This window comes from Chanos chanos, chromosome 1 (assembly GCF_902362185.1).
Source record: "Chanos chanos chromosome 1, fChaCha1.1, whole genome shotgun sequence".
Lineage (NCBI taxonomy): Eukaryota > Metazoa > Chordata > Actinopteri > Gonorynchiformes > Chanidae > Chanos > Chanos chanos.
The window spans coordinates 40,479,623-40,504,669 of record NC_044495.1 but is presented as its reverse complement, the minus strand read 5'-3'; the positions used below and the strand labels follow the sequence as shown (position 1 = coordinate 40,504,669).

The 25,047-nt window shown below is 40.7% G+C and overlaps 1 pseudogene; it reads left to right on the top strand.

Annotated features, from left to right (window-relative positions):
* The first annotated feature begins 1,744 nt into the window (after positions 1-1,744).
* Positions 1,745-24,712, top strand: LOC115826877 (thrombospondin type-1 domain-containing protein 4-like; annotated as a pseudogene).
* The last annotated feature ends 335 nt before the right edge of the window (positions 24,713-25,047 follow it).

The window sequence follows — 25,047 nt, the reverse complement described above, 5'->3', positions numbered from 1 at the left end:
CGCTGCGGTGAAGTGTAACACCAGCACCAGTTGTGCAGGGAGCTATGTCTGTGGCTATGGTAAACTGTTTATTTTCCCAGAAAACTAATTTTCTCCCATAAAAGGGTTGCTCTGGGTGAAGTAACTGGCTTAAAAGTGCCAATCTGTAAACAAGAGCAACCAGAATCCAAACAGAGGATGTCATTAACATGATCTGTTGTGGGTGACACTTTTTTGTCTAATCTTGAAAATCTTCATTGTCCTGTAAGCACCTTTTACAGCATCCCCTTTTCAGGTGGTTGCCTCAGTCTTATCTTCTCTGTGGTGTTCACTTCATGCTAATCTAAACGACCCTAAATAAATGTTATGACCTCCTCTGCTTTGACCCCACCCATTTAATATATGACCCAGTTCCTCTGTCACCATCCAAAATGTTAACACTGAAGTCTTAATATGGAGTCTGTGCGAAGGACGTTGGCTCATTCACACTTGACTTTGTCTGTGGGGATGGTGCTGTCGCCTCACAGCAAGAAGGTCCCGGGTTTGATTCCCGGGTCCTTTCTGTGTGGAGTTTGCATGTTCTCCGTGTGTATGCACGGGTTTCCTCCAGGAGCTCCGGTTTCCTACCACAGTCCAAAGACATGTAAGTCAGGCGAATTGGAGATACTAAATTGGCCCTAAATGTGAATGTGTGTGTGAATGTGCTTGTCTTTGTGTCTGCCCTGTGATGGACTGGTGACCTGTCCAGGGTGTTTCCCTGCCTTTTGACCAAGTGAACGCTAGGATAGGCTCTAGTAACCCCCGCAATTAGGGGATAAGCAGCTTAGAAAATGAATGAATGAATACCAAATATTGACTTAATAAGATCCTCATGTTGCATGGATTTAATGCCTTTTCACAGCAAAAAGGACAGTTGCTTTTTACAAACCAGATTTGAAAGAAAGAAAGAAAGAAAGAAAGAAAGAAAGAAAGAAAGAAAGAAAAAGGATAATAATACTACATGCAGGATGTTGATGTACTGATTTAATGCAGGTGAAGAGATATTTTAGTTAGATAGTGAACATTTTGTCCAGTGTAGAATCATACAAAGTGTTCTTTTTAAATAGGAAGTGTTACTTTACACTGAGTGGAATGGGTCAGGCTAAGGAAGACTGTGGAAAATGTCCGTTTGGCATTGGAGGATTTTATGGGAATATGAAGATTTTTCCATCTTCCACAGCAGCCTTAAATAGCCTTCTAGGCAAGTCGTGCACTCAGCACTCATTTTCATTCTGAAACTGTTTTATGTGTTGCATAAAATTAATTCAGTGTAGAAAATTGAAATTTGTTGATCATATGTTGTCGTATGAATGATACAGTAAAGTGATGAAATGCAATGTGGGTGCTCTTTTTCTTTGTGTCATCTGTTGGACGCCGACTGGAGCTGGTCCAAACATGGAACGTTCCGGCACAATGAAACCTCAAACCTGCCATAATGAAACACAAAACTATTACATTTTCAAAAATCTCTCTCTCTCTCTCTCTCTCTCTCTCTCTCTCTCTCTCTTCTTTAAACAGTCCACTGGGCCCTGACAGCATTTCAGTTACAGTAATAAATGTTTTGCATGTGTCGTCATGTTGCTGTTTGAAAAGTGGAAAACATTTGTTACGCTTGTTTTTAAGTAGGCTGTCTTATGCAGTATATAACTGATTCATTATTTCTGTGTAGATGACCTTCTGCAATACCAGCATTCAAACAAATAAATATAGTTCCTGTTAATATAGCATGTCTTGCAAAACACAACAGACCCAGGTAACTTTAAAGTAGCTGTGTAGTTCATTCTGTTCTTCCAGCCTTATTCACAAAATCTCTGCACCCAAAAATGTGAGGCAGCAAATGGCACAGAACATTCACTCATCATTTCTGTACTGAGAAAAGATAAAAATCTGCTTTTAATTATAATTCAGTTGAAAGGAGACAGAGCACTTTGATGCAAAGTAACCAACATGAATAATCTGATACCGATATACATTTTGATGTTAATATGTTCTTTAGTGGGAAAAAAAACTCTGTTGGCAGGTGCATAGCACTTGCTGCACACATGAGATATATAAAGAGATTAGACTGATGTGTCTGACAAGAACAAGACTGCGGTGTGAATTTGTGGGCAAAGTGGTATGAGAAAGAAGCATGCTCTTTAAACCTACACACTCAAGCAAATGAGTATCTTGATTTCAGAAATTAGATTTGTTTTTTCTGAGTGATCATGTTTACTATTCACTTTGGGTAAAATAGACAAACTGTAGATGATTAAAACAGACACAACTACAACTACAATTCTGCTACTCTTAGACAAAAATCTACTCTGCAAACAATGGCAAACATCCATTCACAGTTTGCTGTGAATGTACTATTGCATTTGATTGTTCTCTTGAATGCTGTTGTTTGTCTGTGGGCAATTTTATGAAGTGCTGTGACTAAACCTAAGTGACCTCCCCTTAAGAGAACAGTGTGTCTGTTTTGTTTTGGGGTTTTTTTATGCATTACCATGAATGTGTCCTTGTTTCCACACAACCTCTGTAGTACATTTAACAAAGCCTGTTTAAGAATGTTTGGCTGTCCTTTAACAGGTTTTAGACTCAGTTTAGTGTTTAACTGGTATGGAACACTAGGACCAGGGAAGTATCTGTTATTCAAATTGGCACAGGGTAGGGCTAGCGGTTTATTTCACTATGTAATAAATACTTTCTCATAAAGGTAGGACAATTAAGGATTGCCACTGATATATCAGATTAATGCCCACCTTCGCTTGGAAGATGAATAGATTCTTTATGAGTTGTTGGCATAGCAACTTAGTGCTTTATTTGATGAAGTAGGTTATTACTTTTTATGAAGTAGGCTAAAAATTTTAAAGCCGTGTTTCTCAAACCATCCCAGCGGGCACTCTGCCCTTGGCATTTTAGTTTGGCTGAACAATGACGTGCTGGATCGAACTCAAGAGATCTTTTAGAGGATGAGTTTAAGTTCAAGTGTAGACATGCTTTGCTAAAACAGAGATGAATTTTTTCAGCATAATGTGGTCAACGAATCAATTTCTCAATCAGTTTCTCATTTATCTAAAAAAGGATTTTGTGACAGATGAACTTTATCTCAGGGTGAAGATTCTCGTTAGCTTTTTGCAGGAAACACTTTTTGGGTTGAAAGATCTGCTTGATAAATGAGTGAGGCTTTTGACATTTTGTTGAGGAAGCTGAAATGGTTTCTCTGCAGTGCTCAGAGAGACAGACACGTCAACACCTGTTTTCTTTAAAACAGCTTGAAATACCGTGGCACACTCAATATCACAGAAATAAAACATTTAATTAAAGCATCCCGAATAGGTGAGACACCTGGGGGGTATTCCAGAAAGCGGGTTTAGTAAAAATTCAGAGTTAGTCAACTCAGGGCAAGTGGTAAACCTCCTAATAGAAGAGCCCTGCAGCTTTGTTTTGCATTGAGAATGAAGCCACAGGGCTCCACTATTAGGAGGTTTACCCACTTACTCTGAGTTAACTAACTCTGAATTTTTACTAAACCCGCTTTCTGGAATACCCCCCTGTTCACTTCAGGCCTTTATCAACACCACGCATGAAATAAAACTATTACTTTAGTCTCTGCTTTCAGACTGTGTTCAGAAGAGAAAATCTCAAAGACTAATTTATAGAACTATACAAAAATAGAACTGAAGGAATATGTTGATTTGTTGTTGTTGTTGTTGTTGTTGTTGTTTTGTTTAAAAGCGTAATGAAGTTATGAGCATAGCTATGCTCTGTGCCCATCCTCACAGACACAAGACTGCGATGTTGACCCGTGTTCAGGCAGGGCAACGGACGGGTGTGAGGTCTGTGGAGGAGACGGCACATAAGAGCTGTAGAGCAGTCTCAGGTGTGTTCACACGGACCTTCGCACTGATGGGATACCAACACTTCCTGGAGATTCCAGAGGGGGCACTGTGGATCAACATCACAGAGATAAACAAGAGCAGAAACTACCTGGGTGGGTGAGACAGGACCACATCAGCACTTCAGACAATAACACTTTATTTAAGGAAGGAGAGGAACTAGTACAGTGTAGTATAGTATAGGTAGTACAGCTAATATTGCTCCTATAGGTGGTAAAGCTCTCTTCTTGTCAAATCTGAGGCAAATGTAAACATTAATGACTTGGGAGTGCTGTGACATCCCATTTTTTGTATAACAACGTTTGTTAAACATAAACTACTTTGAAACCTTGTGAAAGCCACTCTCACATTAGATTAGAGTGCTGTGAAGTATGCAAACCTGATGATGCAGAGTGAATGGAGCAGAAGGAGGAGAACAACAGCACTCTTTGAGGTTTTACTCCAGTCTGTTGACTCTGGTTACTTATATCTACTTATTATGTCTCAGAGGGTCACAAATGAGAGAGAGACACAAATCATGTAACTAGCAGGTGACATAGGTCATGGGTTGCAGGAAGTTTGTGTGTGTGTGCGTGCATTTGCATGTGTGTGTGTGGGAAAGAGAGAGAGAGAGAGAGCGAAAGAGAGCGAGAGCATGTGTGTGAGTGAGTGTGTGTGTCTGAGTGTATATGTATGTATGAGAGTGTGTGTGTGTGTGTGTGAGTGTATATGTATGTGTGAGAGTGTGTGTCTGAGTGTACATGTATGTGTGAGAGTGTGTGTGTGTGTGTGTCTGAGTGTATATGTATGTGTGAGAGTGTGTGTGTGTGCATATTTGTGACATGGAAGGCCTTTTCCCTCTCCCTAATCTAGATTTCATGTGGCTGGTGACCTAACTACGAGTGAGTCAGACCCCAGACAGAAACATGCTCCTGCTTGCTACTAAACTTACTCATCTTTTAAGGGGCTTCCAAGTCACTCCAATAAACAAATTAGGTTTCCTTTGTTGTTGCTATGTGCGAATCAAAAGATTTTAAAAAAGGCCCTTGTGCCCAAGATCTAACAGTGACATCTGGACGAACCTAAAAATGCTCAGTTGATCTATATCAGATGCACACAGTTATGAAATTTCCTCCTTGATGAACTATAAACATCGCTTGTGTAATGACATTCATGATGCATTTCCTGTGTTACTGTGTGCTTTCTCTTTCCCATAAAGCATTGCGCAGTCGTTCTGGCCGCGCCATTGTCAATGGGAACTGGGCCATCGATCGTCCAGGTCAGGCCCAGGGGTCCACCAATGAGATTCTGGATGTCTACGTAAGTAATGTGTCAGTGCTATGTTATTGGTCTGTTGGTCTATGTAAGTAATGTGTCAGTGCTATGTTATTGGTCTGTTGGTCTATATAAATAATGTGTCAGTAGTGTGTTAAATCGGTCTGTTGGTCTATATAAATAATGTGTCGGTAGTGTGTTAAATTGGTCTGTTGGTCTATGCAAGTAATGTATCAGTGGTATGTTGCTGGTCTGTTGGTCTATATAAATAATGTGTCAGTGGTATGTTATTGGTCTGTTGGTCTACGTAAGTAATGTGTCAGTGGTATGTTACTGGTCTGTTGGTCTATGTAAGTAACGTGTCAGTGGTATGTTACTGGTCTGTTGGTCTATGTAAGTAACGTGTCAGTGGTATGTTGCTGGTCTGTTGGTCTATGTAAGTAATGTGTCAGTGGTATGTTACTGGTCTGTTGGTCTATGTAAGTAACGTGTCAGTGGTATGTTGCTGGTCTGTTGGTCTATGTAAGTAATGTGTCAGTGGTATGTTATTGGTCTGTTGGTCTATATAAATAATGTGTCAGTGGTATGTTATTGGTCTGTTGGTCTATGTAAGTAATGTGTCAGTGGTATGTTATTGGTCTGTTGGCCTGTCTCAGAGACTGCGCTGGTAAGCAGACAACAGGGTAACATTTGAGTTATTAACACTAAACAAACATCATGTTTGTTCAAATCCTGAGATGATACTCTTTAAGTTCTTTAAGTTTTGGGGGATACTAATTGTAACCTGCTGCTCACAAAACATATATTAGTGAAAACTGTGTTGAAAACTGTGTTTAGATGATCTATCAGCAGCAGAATCCTGGAGTGCACTATGAATTTATTCTTCCATTGGACAATCACCTAAGCCACCTCCCACTGCATCCCCATTATGATTCTACCCAAGGTGAGTCTAATTTGCATATAAAGGATTGATCATGTAGTGATATCTGATGCCATGGGTATCTGTTTCTTTATTTTCTTTTCTTTAGCAGAGTCACGACCTTGGGGCAGTACTGTTTAAGGTGAAGAGGGCTTTGACCTCAGAGAGAAAGGCAGTGAGACTGTTCAGATATCTGTGAACCACTTGCCCAGATGGAACAGAGAGCACAACTGGAGAGAGGCTGGTTACACAACCTGCAGCGCCCTGTGTGGTGGGGGAGAGAAACACAGTTCATTATCATATTTATAAAGCATGTATGAGTACAGCGGCGTGAAGGTGTCTGTTTCTCACATGCAGGCATGAGGTCTTAACTTGAAACTTAAACTTGAAACTTTAGTGTTCAGCTATGTTCAGTGGGGGAGTCAAGAGGAAGTGCTGGATCTGTTGTGTGGTCCCAACTCCAGGCCACCTAGCGTGGGGCAGCGTTGGAACAGGCAACCTTGCCCTGCTTTGTAAGTGACGTATTCAGACTTAAAAGACACGCGCTCATCGTCATTCAGTTCCCTGGATGTGTAAAGAAAGGCTTGCTGAAGAAGAAAAGTCTGTGCGTTTGTACTTTGGGGTTTGTAGCTGGGATGTAGGAGAATGGTCGCAGTGCAGCAGGACCTGTGGTTTGGGAGCGCAGCATCGGCAAGTGCTCTGCAGACAGACATATGCCAACTGCACCAGGACGGTGTCAGCCAAGCACTGCCATCAACCGGTAAAACCCGAAACGTTCAGCACCTGTCAGGCGGAGATCTGCAGTCAGTGGCACACCCACTCAGACTGGAGCCCAATGAGTGCCAGCCACCTTTCACAAACTAGTACAGTCTAATGGGCCAAGCTTTTATAATGGCTTGTCCACTGAAAAAGACCAGCGTGAATGATCCATTTCCATAGCATTTTCGGAAATAATAAGGCTCTACAGTATATCCAGTCAGTTCGCTTACAGTAAATCTTTAACCATCTACTGTTGTTTATTGACAAAGAAACACTGCTGAGGGATGCTACTGCAAAGGCTAAGCGCTGGACACTGATTCGGTGGGAATATTGTGTTTGTTGTGTATTGTTACTTTGCTGTTTCGTCAGTGCTCTGCTCCATGCGGGGTTGGTCAGAGGACACAGGTGGTGCGGCGTGGGAGTAATGTGGGTGACGTCATGTCTGACGAGGAGTGTCACGCCAGCTTACGGCCGAGCGACGTGGAGAACTGTGACACAGGGCCTTGTGCTAAAATGATTATTATGTTGATGATGAGTATTATTGTTATTACTATTATGTTATATGTCACTGTGTGTATGAGTAACTGTTAGCTACTGTAAATATGGAGGTGTTTACAGAGGTGTTAAATGATACCGCTCGTTTTTTTGCGTGATTCCCTCTGGAGTGCTCTGCCAAATGTGGTCAAGGCGTCAAAACTCACCTCGTGGTCTGTCTGAACAACCATGTCGGCAGCTTGCCATTAGAGGGCTGTGGGCTAGAGTGCCCCCTAGAGATCTGGGAGTGCCACACTCAGACAGGATGGTTCACTGGACAGTGGAGCATGGTAAGAGGGTCAGGTACTGTGTAGGCTTCACTTTGATGCTGCTACAGCTGATGAAACGCTTGTTACCAACTTGTTTGCTTAAAGCAATGTCGAGCAAAATGCTCTGAAACTGAGGTTGTGATGTGTGACTGACTAGTTAAAGACAAACACTAACTAGTACACCAGCATTACTTTCTGACCATTTACTGTCATTTCTGTGATGAAGAATTCTGTTTCAGTGTTCAGCAGAATGTGGTAGAGGTGGCCAGCAGAGGCCAGTAGTGTGCATGTTGCAGTCTGATCAGGGGCTGACAGTTCTCCCACCCTCATGGTGCCGCCCTGCACTATGCCCCCAAAGCCAGCGCATATGCTACCTGCAACCCTGCGGAGCCAAGTGGTACCACACTCACTGGAGTCCTGTGAGACTTTCTTATTTGTGTCCTACTCTGTGATAAAAAAACAAAAACAAACAAAAACAAAAACAAACAAACAAACAAAACATCATGGCACAAGGTGCCCAACCTGAAATGTAAGACTAAATGACAGAACATTTTGATGTTGATTCAGTCAACGTATTAATTGCCATCGAATCATAGGAAGGGCTCACATGCTAGTATTTTTAACTACTCTCATTTCCATATAAAATTACAATCATCATCATTAAATTAAAAAGACCCCCTACCCCCATTCCCAAAACATAGAAATGAAAATGTCTGCTGAAGAGTATCTGCTACATAACAGAACAAATACTAAATTAGTGCTGATAACTTTAATAGTTAATATTTACAAATAATCAAATAACTATACACAAGTATGAAATTTTATAATAAAGGTTTTATTAGGTGAAAAATTACGCACAGCTTTCCCAGCTCTGCCACCTATATCGTGCCCATCAAAACCATATTCTCTTTTTTCGAGAACTGCAAACAACCTCTTAGAACTTCTCATGTCAAACTCTAACAGTCTGTCGTTTTAAAAAGAACCCTCTAATCCTTGTTCATTCTCTTCAGAGAGATGACCAGCTCTGACTGGATGTGAACTTTGAGTTTTGACCTTAAACTTAAATCCCATGTTCCTGTGCAGTGTTCCAAGTCCTGTGATGGAGGGATGTGTGTCAGGGAGGTGCAGTGTCTCTCAGATGATCTTCTGCTTTCTTCTGCTTGTGAGAACCATCTCAAACCAAAGGAGGAGGAAGCCTGTAACCCAGAGCCGCGTTTACCCTGTACAGGTAACAGTGATATTCAGTGAAACCCTGTCATTTCAGAATCACCCTATGAATCACTTCCATGGTCCATGGGCTCTACCTCTGTGACACGTATTGCTGTTTTTCCACAACGTGACATTTAACGTTTTCTTCTTTTTTCTCTCCCCCAGATGAGATGTGTAGAAACAACCATTTTAACTGTAATCTGGTGGTCCAGGCTCGTCTGTGTGTGTATGATTACTATAGGACAGAGTGTTGTGTTTCCTGTTCCCAGTCAACCTATCAAGGCCCCAGGGGGGCATTTTCACCCTTTCTTCCCCTAAAATCGTTTCCCTTGGGAAGATGTCATGTGATATCAAGAAGGAAGCTCCATTAACCCCTGAATACAGCTGACCAATGGAACCAGCACCTCACTGAGCAGTGGAATATTCTAGAACTTAATGTCTGCTGAACGTTTGAGGAGCTTAAGGGTGAATATGATATGACTGAGAATGGTTTGGATGGGAAAGGTTGGTAGAGGTTTGCACTGGGTGGGAATTATGCATGAGAGTATCGATGGGCTGTGTTGTTTTTTGCAAGTCAAATAAAGGAACTGCTTCAAAACTACTTGCACAAAGAACAAGATTCATAACCCTAAACGATGCAAAGATGAAACTGTAAAACAAACTCATAACACACGAACTGAATAAAGTAGGACTCACTGCACTTCAGGACCGTACCTCAAAAGAGCCATGTTGTGTTTTTTTTGGGTTTTTTTTTTTTATGATGGATCCTATACACATATAACACCACACAGTCTGTCCTGTTACCCCTGCCTTCCTCCCTGTGAACAAGTGGTCGAAGAAGGCCAAATACAGGCACCTGTTTTTCTATTTACCAGGCTGTCTTTTTCCAACAGAGATACTTATTTTGACAAAACAAAGTTGAGTACCATTTTAAACAGCTGTTGTTGATATACACCCACAACTGCTCTTCATTTACAAGTTGAAAACAGATGAGAGTGCTGTAGAGGGATGGCTCTACGCTAAGGTATGAATCATACAATCAATAGCCTATTGTCTTTTTCTGCCCAGAATGAAGACAATTGCTTATCTTGTGGATGCTGAGGTGAAATATATTGCTATAGTCAATGATGCAGGAGCAGAGCAAGAAAGCTTCTTCTCAAAGAGAGACCGAGAGAGAGGGAAAGAGATAAAAAAAAAAGAGTGATCTGAGAGGAAAGAAGAGGGGGAACAAGAAATAAACAGTCATTTATAAAAGCAATCAATAGTTGCCTGTAAGATAGAGACTGAAACAACTGCTGACTATTCATCTTTAAGGGTTTGGATATTGAATTCTCTTGTCTCAGATTTACTGAAGCAATGATTACAATAATATCATAAATAAGGTTGGAGTGGAGGCGATAAAAACTGGTCAGCTGCATTGCCTGTACTTTTTGTTATTGAAATCAATGACCTCTGGCACTATGTGCAAGTAGGCAGTTACACAGTGTAGATTTGATTGCTTTTTTCATGACAGAGAGCAGAATGAATTTGGGGTGAGCAAAAGGTTATTTAATTTTATGACAAAAAAAAACAAAAGAAATTAGCGGAATTGTGTTTTAACCAGATTGTCTTCAACTGGATACCTGCACAGTCTTTGCTTTTCAGACCATGCTCACTGGAGCAGTTCATGGTGGTTTTATAGGAGGGAAGATAGAGAAGATAGAGCGATGGAAACAGATACATATATCTAGGAAGAGAGAGAGAGAGATGATAGATGGTGTATGGTGAAGGGTGCAGTATCATATCTATGACATAATCAGTAGGTCTTTCAGACTCAGAGATGGTGCTAGCTCCAAGCTAATGTTGAATGAATATTTGTAAAATTATTTTATCCCTGAAATCCTGTCACATCACCATTTTTGGTGTGGGGTTACGTGTTAAATACAACAAATCATAACTTCATTGTATCATGGTATGGTTTATCCACTTTGTTTTAAACAATTGTCAAACCCTGCTTATTACACCCCTATACAGATGCTAACAAACATATCTTTCTAAAATAATAGTTCTTGTAATTTTACTCGTTGCCAGTTCATTACATTGCAATAACGAAACGACGAAACATTTTGCAGAAGGGACACATTTTATCATCCGAAAACATCTTTTTTGTTCCCCACTGAAACAAGACAAGCCCACACACTAATACTTTAAATATCACGTCAAGCGTAGCCTACGTTATGAGGGTTTCTCCTCTTTCTCTGAGCACACGTCTCTTGTCCCATGAGTGATTCATACGACAGCCAGTTTGTCCACAATAAAACACTTTACAAACTCAGTCTCAGACCATTTACTGTCCTGTAATACACGGGGTCGCTTCTGGATGTACATCACTGGATGCATTGAAGATAGTTATTCGTAAGACTGACTGGGTGGGTGATTTTGATATGTGATCCAACGGCTGCTCGACAAATAATTTCGCAGCAGATGTTTTATACTCGGATTCCTACCAAGAGCAAACATCGTTAAAATTCTCTCAGCGAAAGAAAACATACAAATAAAAAATAATATTCATGCAGCTACCGAGCTGCTCTACCGTCTTATATATTGGGTGATTATGGAAAATGTTTTGAAAAGTAACATATAGCCTAACACAAGATTTGTTATCTTGTGACGATAAGTAAACCTGTGATAGCGTAGTGATAGCGTAACTCACCCAGGGAATTAGATTACGACGCTAGTCTTTAAATAGTGTGTTCTCTCAGACCTGCTTGGTTTATTATTGAAGCTGTTGCTTGGCACTGTCGGCAGTACCAACCCTCCCGAGAGAGACGTGGGATGAGGACTACAGGAATAGAGGCAGGGATGCGCACAGCGTTGTAGTGCTGAAAGCCACGCAGCGTAGCAACTCACAACAGTCCTTTGACGATACCTATTAACGAAGCAGCTAAAAGTTCGACTGTGACAACAAAGATGAGATACAAAAAACACGTTTGCCGAGAGGTTCGTAAAATCGTTCGTGCGCGCAGTTTAGAGGGCGGATTTGCGAAAATTGCCGAACTACTCAAGACTCAAGATTGAATTACTGAAGAAAGCGAACTCTGAGCTTCGGGACTGCATGGTGAATGCTGCCTAGTCAAAGGTCAGTGCCCGTACTATTATTATTATTGTTATTATTATTATTATTATGGATATATTGCTTACATTGTTTCTGCTGAAATATTAACGTATTTGAGTACTCTATGCGTTTGTTAAGAATTATAAAGATAACCTGTCATCACCTGTGTTGCACTGCTTAGACACAATAGAGGAACTCGTGAGTGATCTTAGAGAACCGTGTATTAAGACCATTAGTTTGAATCTTAGTGTTTTTTTAATGACATGAAAGTCTTAGCTCAAAGATTCTCCAACAAAGGCTGAAATAACTAAAAAGAACCTGTTGGCAATGTAATGAGAATATGTTACCGGCTTCTTTTGATCACCTGTCACGCTCTTCAAATGAGTAATCCCAAAACATTTCAAAGCAACACAGCAGAACATGCTACAATTGCATACTTTCATGTGGTATTTATGTACATATTGTTGTATGTATGTATGGGTGGATGGATAGATGGACTGATTGACGGACTGACTGATTGATTGGTTGATTGATTGATTGATCCACAAACTTAGGCAATGAAGGCACAATGTCCTTAGATTTTGCAGTCTGTAAAACAACAAGCCTTTTTAGACAGATCTGATATTCCAGACAGTGCTTCGTTTTGAGTGAGCTGAAGTATGGTTCGTGATACCAGCCCACGTCGACTTCAAAGGTGTAACATTATTTCACTGTCTAAAGCTGACAGCCTTTGAAACGGAGAAACGTTCACGCTTTCATTTCCTATCGTCTCTGTCAACTAAGATTTGTGAGATCTTTCCACAGATTCCTTTGAATTATTTCTCTGCTGACTATAAATAGGTTTTGCTTTCAGTCTGGACTAGCAATGCATGCACTGTGAGTTCTCTCCGTACTTAACACGTTCCTACTCTGGCGGCGCGTGTGAAGGCCAAACCAGATTATGAGGCTTTTTTTTTCTTAAAGAAAACGATTATGGATGAGTTTCAACTATGATAATATAATGTAATATAATAAGATAATATGATATCAACGTTTCAAACCCAAGATTGTTACTTTTGTCATGAGTCATTTCTTTCCAAGGAGTATCACCAGTGTCTGTGATTCAAAATCAAAGCTGCGCTCGCATGGTAGATTTGCTAGTCCTCAAATATTAGTGTTCTGCCTCACTCAACAACGCAAATGCTATCTGTCTATCTCCCTTAACAAAGTAAAGGCCACAACTTAATTATTCATTCGGGATGTCAAACAACTCTCCAAAGCCTGTTATTCAGGGAGTGCTAACGGTGAATTATGAATGAACGGATCTCCTTTCCCTCTGAAGAGCGAATCCTTACGTGGATGCTTAGCTTTCTGTTGTCGTGTGAGCGCTGGGTTTCATGACACCGACCTTTCCTGTCACTTTGCTGTTTTTGTGTCTTGCTGGGGCGCCGCTGAAGGTGATTCTGACTCACGTAGCGATAGGGGTATTCTATCTAATGGCCTCCTTAATTCTGCTGGAAATAACACTCCTGGGAAGCTTCATACATTTTTTAGCATTATGCTAATGGATGTTTGCTGTCGGTGGAACTTGAATATTCTATAACAGGTACTTGTGCGATGGAATCGTTTTGGGTTTTTGTCTCATGTAGAATGCATTCGCGTTGACTGTGGCTTAAATATTTAACATCAATTAAGGGTACGTGACTGTCCTGCGAATAAAACTATTTTCTCTGTTTAGAGTCCAATCCCCCAGAGAGATTAGTATGAGAGTTTGTTTCCCATTTGAAACAGCCCTTTTGTTACATTGAAATATAGGCGTGAAAAAGCTTGGCGTTTGTCTTGGCGTTAAATCTGTGCAGTTTTTCCTATGATTAGATTAAAATTCAATCTTAGCTGTTTAGCAAAACAGAGCCGGTTCATTTTTCCTCCGATAGCTCCAGAAATTACCCTCACTGACCCCCTGTTCAGTTATTCATGTCCTGATCTGGACTGCAATATAATAAAGAAGTTTCAGGTACATTAACACAATGCACAATGAAATACAGCAGTTTGCAGACACCCCCCTCCACACACACAGACACATGCAATGACTCCTTCCCCACTCCGCGTCACGTCCATCCCTGACGTAACTCCTGTTGAAATATCCATGATAAACACGTAAGCTCTTTTTGTCTCTACACCAAGTGTCTCAAATTTGATCTCATTACCTCAGCATTTGTAAGACAGGCTAACTCTAACCCTATACTCCAACAACTCTCTGCGAGCTGCACAAGCATGGGTTGTGCATTTTTGAGTCTTGCTTTCTTTGAAAAAAGTTTCTTTTTATCTCAGTCAAAAATAGTTTTTTTCTTGTTGTTGTCGCCTAAGGCTTGCTTGCTGGCTGTCTCATTCTCTTATATCCTGTAAAGCTGCATTTTTACAATGCCTGTAGTACAAATAAAGCACTGTACAAAAGAATGGAACTGAACTGAATGTATTCAAGGCCATTCTCTCTGTACCTGTTTGCTTTCTCACCATATGTCAAGCCTGAAAGTGCTGACCGTCAACTCCCAGTTTAGTTTTGAAGCAGCTTGGCAGATATGTACACCTACAATAAGAGCAAGAAACAATGAACAAGCCAAAATGTGAAAACATCATCTTAACTGTCGCTCAGTAAATCTCAAGTGACTGGCTGAGAGAGAGAGAGAGAGAGAGGGCACAAATGTTCCTGCTAAAAGGTTTGTCAGTGGCATTTCTGGTAATATTAAGTCAGGCATCAGTATGAAAGTCAAGGAGAACAAGACGGCCATAACAGAAAAAAACAACAACAACAAGTTGACTTTCACAATGATTAGTCATACCCACAGAGAGAAATCAGGGTTTGACGTTCAACGTGTCGGTCAGTGTTGTAAGTCAGCGTGTGTGACTAAGGCAGTTGCTGAAGACAGAGGTCATGAGTGGTCCTGATGCTGCTCTTTAAATCAGGCTGATGAAGCAGACGGCCGTCTCTGAGGAAAACTCACCACAGTGTGGAGTAGTGCAAGCGTGTGCTATTGATTTCCCACAGGAACAGGCATACCTCATGTGTGAGAGAGGTCAACATATGGCTCTAGATCTATTTACCACTGTATCTTCTGAGTGTTTGTGCATAGTGAAAGCTCTTCTCTAGGTTGGTGAGTGAAGTTATAGTATGACACACACGTATGTATCTGTGTGTGTTTGTGTGTGCGTGTTTGTGTGTATCTGTCACATTTACGTCTGAAGTTTGTGTTACTACTTGTGCGTGTTTGCACTTGTGTGTGTGTGTGCATATGTGTGTCCCTGTCACGTTTGCACATGGAGTGTGTGTGTTTGTTTGTATGTGTTTGTGTGCCTGTCACATTTACATATGCAATGAGTTCATATATTCATGAATATAATATTTATATATGAACTGTATGTGTCTGTTTGTTTGTTCATGCATGTCAGGTTTACATCTGAAATTTGTGTGTGTGTGTGTGTGTGTGTGTGTATGTGCATGTGTGTATGTCTGTATGCATGTCACGTTTACATATGAAGCGTGTGTGTGTGTGTGTGTGTGTGTGAGTGTGTGTGTGTGAGTGTGTGTTTGTGTGTATGTGTGTGTCTGTGTGTGTGTGAGTGCATAACTCCCCAGTGTGGCAGTTGATGTAATTTGCACTGTCACAACATGGCTGTGTGTTCAGGTTGACTTGGGAAGTAGCTGGAGTGAAAAGCCTTCTGGGATTGCCGGCTGGCCGTTTGAACAGCAGTGGGACCGGAGGACCTGTCAGTCAGCGAGCAGGAATAACAGAGATTATATGTACAATATTCTACAGCAGCTCCCGTGTTCTCTTTTAGCCACTCATATTTCAGTGCCTTTTTTAAGCTGTTACACTCAATCAGGGCAAAGAGCCTTTTTATTTTGTTTTAAGTAGAGAGAGGTGCCAGTATCTCTTTTAAACTTTGTGTATCAGTTATATAGTTATTCAATCTATAGCCAAGTCACATCCATCCCTCTCATCTTTAGACTTTGTAGTCGTATTCTATGGTCCATCATGTTCTCCTTGCTTGTCAGGCCAGAAAAGGCTGAAATCTAATCTAAATGAATGCCTTCTTTTCTGCTGAGAAACGTGTAGCACGGGAAAAGGTTTAGAGGATTAAATGGGAAGAATGTTTTTTTTTTCCCCCCTCATTTGCTCTCTTAATGAATGCACTGAATCTCTCCAGTAATCTGAAAACCTATAAAAAGCTTGATTGGGGAAATGATTGCTCATGTTAATTTCTGTATCAAACATTTTTTTTGTTGAAAACAAAAGATTCCATATGAAGACATGGTTGGGATTGTAATTATTGATACTTTGAAATGAAGGGAGAAGATTTTACTGTTGTGTCGAATCGGTTCTGATAGGAAAGGAAATGAGAGAGAGATGTGACCAAGCATAGAAGTGGACTTTTAATGAGCAATTTAATGATTGTAGGGTTCTCTATTTCTGAGCTATATAAAAATCAATCGGCTTCATCCTTTTCTGTGATTTATTTCCATATTTTAATTTAGAGAGTCTAAAAGTTCCATGTGAGGGCATTTACAATAGAAGTCTGCTCCCTCCACAGAGAGCAGTGTGCTCTCTCTCTCTCTCTCTCTCTCTCTCTCTCTGTCTGTCTGTCCTTACTTTCTCACTTTCTCTTAGCCTACAGTAAGGCTTCTTGAGATTGGATTTGACTAATGAGTGAATTTTATTTCCTAATAATGTAAATAAATCAGTTGAAGTACATTAATAAAGTGACACCGTATCACTATATAGGATTTCCTTGCACAGTTTTCCATAGGGTTGAGGAGGACCTCTGAAGTCAGGACATGTAAGCCATAATTCCAAGTGCTGGGTGTATCTTTTATGGCTTGAGCTTCTTTACTCTGCCCTAAGAAGATTGAATCAAATGTTAAGAGGATTGTATCTAAACCGTGAATAGATATCTGATTGTACTTGGTTGAACATCTGCTGGCAATAAGGAATTATCAATGTCTCCAGCCTGACCAATGCTCACTTGAACCTCCTATGAACTCTGTAAACTCTTTTCTCTATATGTGCTGTTGCTGCTTGACAGATATGTATAGCTTCTTTTCTCAGAAACTGCAAGTCTTCAGACAGCATCATTGCATTTATGCTGAGGCACACAAGCATAGAAACTCAACAGTAAGCACTACAATTACACATTCTATTCAAGTGAACCTAAGTCAAGCATTGAAGGAAAGTGTGCACTCATAACCCTGGCTGTGTTTGCAAACCATAATATGCTGGTCATAAAGTTGACACTGTGAATCATTTAGTTTGTCAATATTTATAATTGTCTCTAATTTCAGAGCAGTGAATCAACAAGAGATTGTACCGTAAAAAATGAAAATAATACGGCTACAGAATCATGATGAACCTCCACTAACAGAGGGGGAGAGGGGGTGAAGAAAGAGAAAGAGAGAGAAGAGAAGATAATGAGAGAGTGATAGAGAGAAAGATAGGAAGTGGGGAGAGAGAGAGAGAGGAAAGAGAGAGAGAAAGACAGAGGAAGAGGGGGAGAATTAGAGAGAGAGAGAAAGAGAGAGCAAGCCTCTATGGGTATTGATTTTGGAGAGCATTGGCCATCTGTCCCTCTAATGTTTGCTAATATGAGGCCATGGAGGGTCCAGAAGCATAATGCCTCCACTTCATTTACCACTTAGACAGGCCAACACTCAAAACATGAATCAAAAAAACAATAAAAAAAACCCTCAGACATTCTCTGGAAAACCGTTATCATTACAGCACTTGGAGGAAAATGTTTCATTTAATTCAAAATGTGTTTCATGCATTATGACCAAAATAGAAACACTGGAGTACCATATTTCCCCTAAATTTATAGGATGTTATCATTTAGAATTAGGTATAAACACAGATGTGAAGTAATTGGTGTCAGTTATTTAACCTTTACTTTTATGTCAGGGCTAAACCCCCCCCCCCCCCCCCCCCCCCCCCAAAAAAAAAACAGGTAATGTATTTCTAAGTAAACGAGGAAGTATTCTCATCTGCCTCCTTCATATGAAACATCTGGGATGAGGCTTCAGATGACATGTTGTCAGAATGAACTTCATAATCGAATAAAAAGCACGAAATAGAGAGAACACCAGCATCTTATTGAATTATATTCCCATTAGCATAATCAGCTTTTTGATTGCTTCCTTGATTTAGATAGATACAATCCACCAGCAGATGGAACAAAATCAATTCTGACGACTACTGACAGCTCAGAGTGATAGAATTTCAGATTAAATCAAGAACAAATTTCATATCATGAAGAAATAAGGTAACTCATCTGGATGGTAACTGTTTCCAGTTGGTCATTGGACTATTGAGGAAATAGATGTCCAATTTTTAAACAGTAGCAGAGCCCAATTATTTCATCAATATTTGAGAAATGAGGTACTTCGAGTATATTATCCCTTTTCGAGCAATAAAACAATACCATTTTCCAGTATTCATAATGAAAAGTGCAAGTGCGAAACAGCAAAACGTACAGAAAGATGGATTTGTATGGAGCTGGAGTCCAGACATTTGTGGGGACAAGCACTGTGGTTGTATAAGGTAAGAGAAGTGTATGGTCTCATCCTATTTGGGGACCTGATTGTAGGGGCAGTATTTCACAACTCACATTCTCATTAGTCCCGGAGAGGGTCTCTCTGGAGAGGAGAGCAGACCTAGATTAGAGTCCTTTGGGGTTCCAGACACTTTTAAAATCCAACCATCTCACAGGTCAGGGATCACAGATACAGATGGGCTAAGGTAATGGCGGAGGCGGTCTGAGTCCGGAGAAAAAGCAATCAACCACAGATAAAAGGATGGACCACCTGATTCAGAAGGAGCAGGTGCACAAGACATTTCTTCTTCTCCTTTTTTTTTTCTTTTTTACTTAGAGGTGTTGTTAAAGAAATCTAACCCTGTCACCTCTCCGGTGATTGCTTTCAAAAATGTGTCTGTGCACGTCAACAAGGCCATTTGGATTTTTCATCTGAGAGAGAGACAGGAGATATCAAAGCTCTTTTGGTGGGAGCTTCTTCATAATGTTTTCATTTATTCGTTAGAAACAGCACTGGCAACATCAATAAGTCAACGGCATCTCGTTATTACCATAAATTTAAATATTAAGCATTTAATTAGTCATTTTAAAGATGTAAAAGGTACATGGTGTCAGCTATTTTTTTCACTGGTTTCTCAGATTAAAAGCTTCGGGTTGCTTTGAGGAAGTTAAAATAAAAGTGTTTTAAAGGCTCAAAACAAAGAATTCTCAAAAGTTTCAAGATGAAAATGAATTTCAAATATTATTATGATATTTTTTGACAAAAGTAGATATACTATTCAAAGAAATGTCTGAGAAGTTAAAACTAGATAATGAAAGATTGTTAGAAAGTACACATTACAAAAATATCATTATTCAGGTCACACAGTAAGGTGTATTTGAGAGATATGTACATGAAAGACGCATGTGTTTACTTTAGTCTCATAGACTGTTTAAGATCACTCATGTATCCAGTAATGAGTTCTGCAATGCCACACCCACAGCAAGGAGACTAAACTGGAGATAAATTTTGAGTTTGTTGCTCATGCTTTATTTACTTGTCTGTATATGTTCTTGATGTCATGCAAGCTTGTTTTCAACGATCCTAAGTGATTACAAACGAAAAGGTGTGTGTGTGTACATGTTTGTGTGCATGTGTCTGTGCTCAACATACTTTGTGTGTACATGTGGGTGTGCATGTGTGTGCTCACATGCGTGTGCACAACCATGTGTGTGCATGCGTTTGTGTTTATGAGAGCATGGGTGTGGGTGTGTGTGTGTGTGTATGTGTGTGTGTGTATATGTATGTAATAAGAGAGAAAGAGACAGAGTGAGAGAGAGAGAAAGAAAAAGAGAAGAGTCAGATGCAAGGCAGAGACATGGAAGAGTGTAGCTGCGGTGTAGGGCTTTCAGTCCCTGTGGTTGAGACCAGCCGATTCCCAGTGCTGGGTTCACCTGCTGAGAACAGCAGGCAGAGCATGCTAGGCAACAGAACAGATGTGCCTTTCTCTCTCAGTGCAGCCTGCATTTAGCAGGTTATTAATTAGACAAGAAAAATCGCAGTTCATGTTGACACATACTGTACGCTGTACACACATTTGATCAGACAAACACACAGTGTGGATCAGCTGCAGAATAAATGCATTCATGCATACTCACATCCACTCTCTCTGTCAACAAGACACCACCAAGCATACAGTGCAAGCTGTGTTTCAGACTTACACAGGAAAAAAATAAATTGCACAAATTTGTCATGTGGTACTGTAGTCATCTCATTGATTCCTCAGTAATATAAGGAGTGCCATTCATTTTACGGTAGTTTTGAGATTATTAGATAAATGAGTTGGTTTGTCTCATTCATTTAGACAAATACTGCTACATTTCCATTAGAGCTCATGTGATATGACCGAAAAGCCATATGAAGATAAATCATGCCATTTATCTTGATTACAGTTGTTGCCTTTTTACCTGTCAAATTCTACGCACATTTAGACTCAGAACATACATTTTTGTGTGTTTGGCACTTTGTTTTGATTATGTTACTCACCTGTGTTTAACTCATTTGCTTTTGCACATGTTAATTAGTTTGTACCTGTCTTTTGTTAACTCTAGTGTATTTAAGTGCTTCAGTAGAGCCTACTTTGTCATTTTACTTGTCTTGTGATTCTGCATTTGTGTCCACCTTATCAAGCTCATCTAGTCATTTTCTGTCGTATGATGAGTAGAGTTCAGACCCGGCTCGTTCACATCCTGGGTTTGTTTCCCAAGTGTGAGCTTGCACCTTGTCACAGCAAGATTGAGTCATCAATGCACTCTGCAAAGTTGGTTTAATTATAGGGGACTGATGAACCAGGGAGGCAAGGAGAGCGGAAATGAGGAGATGCTCCAGGTAACCTACTCCAGCCTGCAGATACTCACTAAGGCCTGTCAGCAGTGGCCAGAGCACTCACTGAGATACCACTGGCTCCTGTGGTTCCAGTGCAAACCCATGACAAGAGTATCCATTTGCTTGAAGTCCAATCAGGTGATGGGTGTTCTTAATTCAGAACTCATTACCTTTTTCTAACAGGTAACATATTCTGACTTCAGCATGCTAAGTTTTTATCCCCAGCCTTTGCAAGATAGCCTTGATCATCTTCCAACTCACTGGCAAACCTCCCACCTGGACCATGGCTGTTTGGGAACAGCAATCTTCAGTCTACTCAGAAATTAACCACCTCAGCCAGCAGTTCAGGAGGGTGTTCTACCATCCAGTAAGCGGGCGAGAGGCAGCCAACCAACTTCCCCAGCTTTGTTAGGGAACCTGTAGCGTGGCTGACCATGCCATTAAATTTGACACTTTAGCTATGGAGAGTGGCTGGAACCCAGGGGCTCTCACTGCCACATTCAACCATGGTGTCAGAGATGCATTGAAGGAAGAGCTGGCATCCAGAGACCCAGCAACTGACCTAGAGATTCTCATCGATGTCTTCATGTGGGTAGATTATCAGCTTCAGGAGAGATGGAGAGAGTGTGTCATCCAGAGTTTCAGAACATCAATCCCTTGTGCAGCCAGCACCTTCTGGGGACCCCTGTACCTAACTGAGTTCTTCAGAGTTTCCCCCGAAAGAACCGTTGTAACTGGGGTGGACTTGACTTTCTGCAGAATGAGGCTGTAGAATGAGGAATAACACCTATCACTACAGTTTGAAACCCAGTTACTTCAAAGTCTCCCTCCCTTAGTTGTTGGGGAAAAGTCGAAGCTGATCCATGGTTGGGAAAACTTTACGGAGTCCACAGTGCCTGGAGTCCTGTTGTCAGTTTCCCTCTCCTGGGGCTAGCAACACCATGACCTCAAAGCCTTTGTGGACACCTGTGCTACAGGGAACTTCATGGAACTTAGGCTGGCCAGAAAGCTCAAATTTCCCTTGGTGAGCCTTGATGCTCCAGTTTCTGTCGCTCCCTTGGATTCTGGCGGAATTCAACAGCTCACTGCTCCCCTGTGCATAGGAGGGTGGGTAATGTGATGATTAGGAGATGATCTAATTTATTCATTCCATTCCCATTGATTCTTGGTTATTCCTGGTTGGTCTTGAACAACCTTCAGATTGACTGGGCCCTTGGCAAGCTCTGTGAATGGCAGTCCCACTGTTACATCAATTGCTTCATAGGCAGTGTCTTGTGCCTCCTTAGTCCCCAATGCCTTCTGTGTCTCCAGTGTCCCAATTCTCAACCCTTCCACTGGTCACTATGAATACTAGCTCATACCCTTTGGGCCTGACTAATGGCCCAGCAATATGTCAAGCCCTGATCAGAGATGTGCTCCAGGATATGCTGAGCTGTTCTGTAACTGTGTACCTTGACAACGTCTTCCCCTTTTCCAACCCCATCCACAACACACCCTGCACAAATCTTACAACAGTTACTTAAGAACCACTTCTCTGTCAAACTAGGAAGAGTTTATTCCATCTTTCCAAGGTGTCTTTCCTGGGTGTTATCATCTCAAAAAAAGGATCCTGGAAAGACTCTTTTGTCAAGCAGGTTCGGCATTTTCTGGGTTTCTCCAACTTTTACAGGAAAATCATTTGCAATTTCAGGTCTACTGCTACATCAGCTACTGTACTAATCAAAGCACCATCTGACATCTGACCGGTTGTGGTGGACAACTGAGACTAATGAGGCTGTCAAGGAACTCATAAGATGCTTCACCTCAGCTCCAGTCTTGGTGCCCCCTGACCCTAAACGTCCTTCTGTTGTGGCAGTAGATGCCTCCAATATGGGGGTTGGGGCCTTGGTCTTCGGCTGTTGTTCCCTCTTCTGGTTGCCAGGGGGTGACATAGATTTTTGTGTTTAGCACTTTGATTAGGTTTTGATGTTCTTCACCTGTGTTTAATTAATGTGCTGTCACGTGTTAATTAGTTTGCACATGTATTTTGTTAATTCTGTGCATTTACTGTGAGTAGTGCCTTTGTTGTCTTTCATTGTTCAGTCTTGAGTTTGTTACCTTCTGTGTACACCCTAAGATCAAGACTCTGTATTTTCCCAAAGAGCTTCAGTAAAGCCTACTTCGTAATTTTACTTACCGTGTCTTGTTATTCTGCATTTGTATTCACCCTATCAAGTTAATTTAGCCATTTTCTGTGGTTCAGTTCAGACCTACCTCCTTCACATCCTGGGATTGATTCCTCAGTGGGAACCTGCAACTTATTATAGGTGCACAGATGCGTGGTAGTGACTGCTGTAGTCTGTTGATGCTAAATATTTACAGTGCGCCTGTATTTTTGTCTCTTTCTCTTTGTGTGTGTGTGCACATGCATGTGTATTTCTATCTCTCAGCTCTCTCTCTCCCACTCTCTCTCTCTCTCTCTCTCTCTCTCTGTGCAGGAGTCTGTCTCAGAGCTGCAGGCTGATGTGGGTAGATGCTCTGTGTGGAATGTAAGGTGGTGGATGCTGACTGTATTGATTGTAGGTGGTGGAGGGGTCCTGAGTGCTGACATCATGAGGTTGCCCAGCTCCTCCTGCCTGCTGTTGCTTTTTGGAGGTGGAGGCCTGCTTATCCTGCTCCATCTGTACCACCTCACTGATGTGCTCCAGCAACAAAGACCAGGTCAGCCAACCCTCTCACTCCTGTCCACACTTGTCCCATGTTTGGCCATGTGACATCACTGTATCCCGTGTCTCTCACTCTCACTTCTGTCACTGTGTGTGTCCTTTGTTTGTCTGTGTAACGTTTCTTTGTGTTACATGTCTGCCTCTGTAACCATTTAAACCTGCTAACACACTTCTTTCACAATACACAAATGCTATTTGCTATGACTCCTACGTTACCTTCAAAATCTAGTTAATAGTTTACTTTTAGTGCTTTTGTGTTTGAGACTAATTAAAGCAAGAAAATAAGGACACAATGAATAGAGGACAATACCAGTGTAAAAAAAAAAATAGCAGAATTATATCAGGAACGATGATAATGGGAGGATTTGTCTCAAGCACAGTAAGAAAAATATAACAATTGGTTATCGGACTTTTAAATCGTGTTAAAAAAAAAAAAAAAAAAAAAAAAAAAAATATATATATATATATATATATATATATATATATATATATATATATATATATACATACACACACACACACACACATATATATATATAAAAGTATATTTTTAGACGTGTACACACACACACACACACACACACACACATATATATATTTTTTTACAAAGTATAAACCAACCAGGATTATCAGTATAAACAGTTATGTCTGTAATGAGCCTCTATCAAAATCTATCTTCAATGCCTTGCATCATTACAAAGCTAAAGCTTTTAAAGATTTTTTGTAATGTCAACATTACTTGACCCCACACAAAAATAAGGTTACATCCATTTGAGCTTTCTGCTATTACGGCTTAGCTTATTGCAGTACAAAAGACAACAAAAGTTGTCTGAAGCAAAAGCAGATCTCTCTCTCTCTCTCGCTCTCTCTCTCTCTCTGGGAACTGGTCCCATGTAATATCCTCTGAAAAAGCACTTCCTGAGCTCACGTTGCATTTTCAAGGACCCTGAGAATTTTCTGTGCTGAGTCTCAGAGGGAAATGTCTGTTTGTTTGAAGGTAATGCAGTGTGGAGAAAACATGTCTAGTAGGCTATATTACGCAGTAGGGCTTCCCTGCTGGGCTATCAAAAACACTGGATTTGAGTTCTCTGTAGTTTTTTTTTCTTCTTTTTTCTGTACAGGCCTGCCAATTGTGGAGACTTGAGGCTTGTAAGAAAATGACATTACCCTGATTGTTAGATACACTAAGACATTAAATGCTATTTCTCTCTGAAAGCTTTTCTTTTGCGGGTCAATGTCTGACTCAACCTAAAGGAAAATATTGAACATTTGCACACTTCTCAGTTCCCAACAGAATTAATTCAACAGTACAACAAATATTGTAGCTGACAGATTGAGTAGATCAATGAACAATGTTTAGATACATTTAAAGATCTAAAGTGATTAATCCATCATTTGGCAAATGATTGGATGACATTTCGCCACTAACAGCATATAACATTAAGTTCACAAAATTCTTGAATGTTCTAAACGTGCACT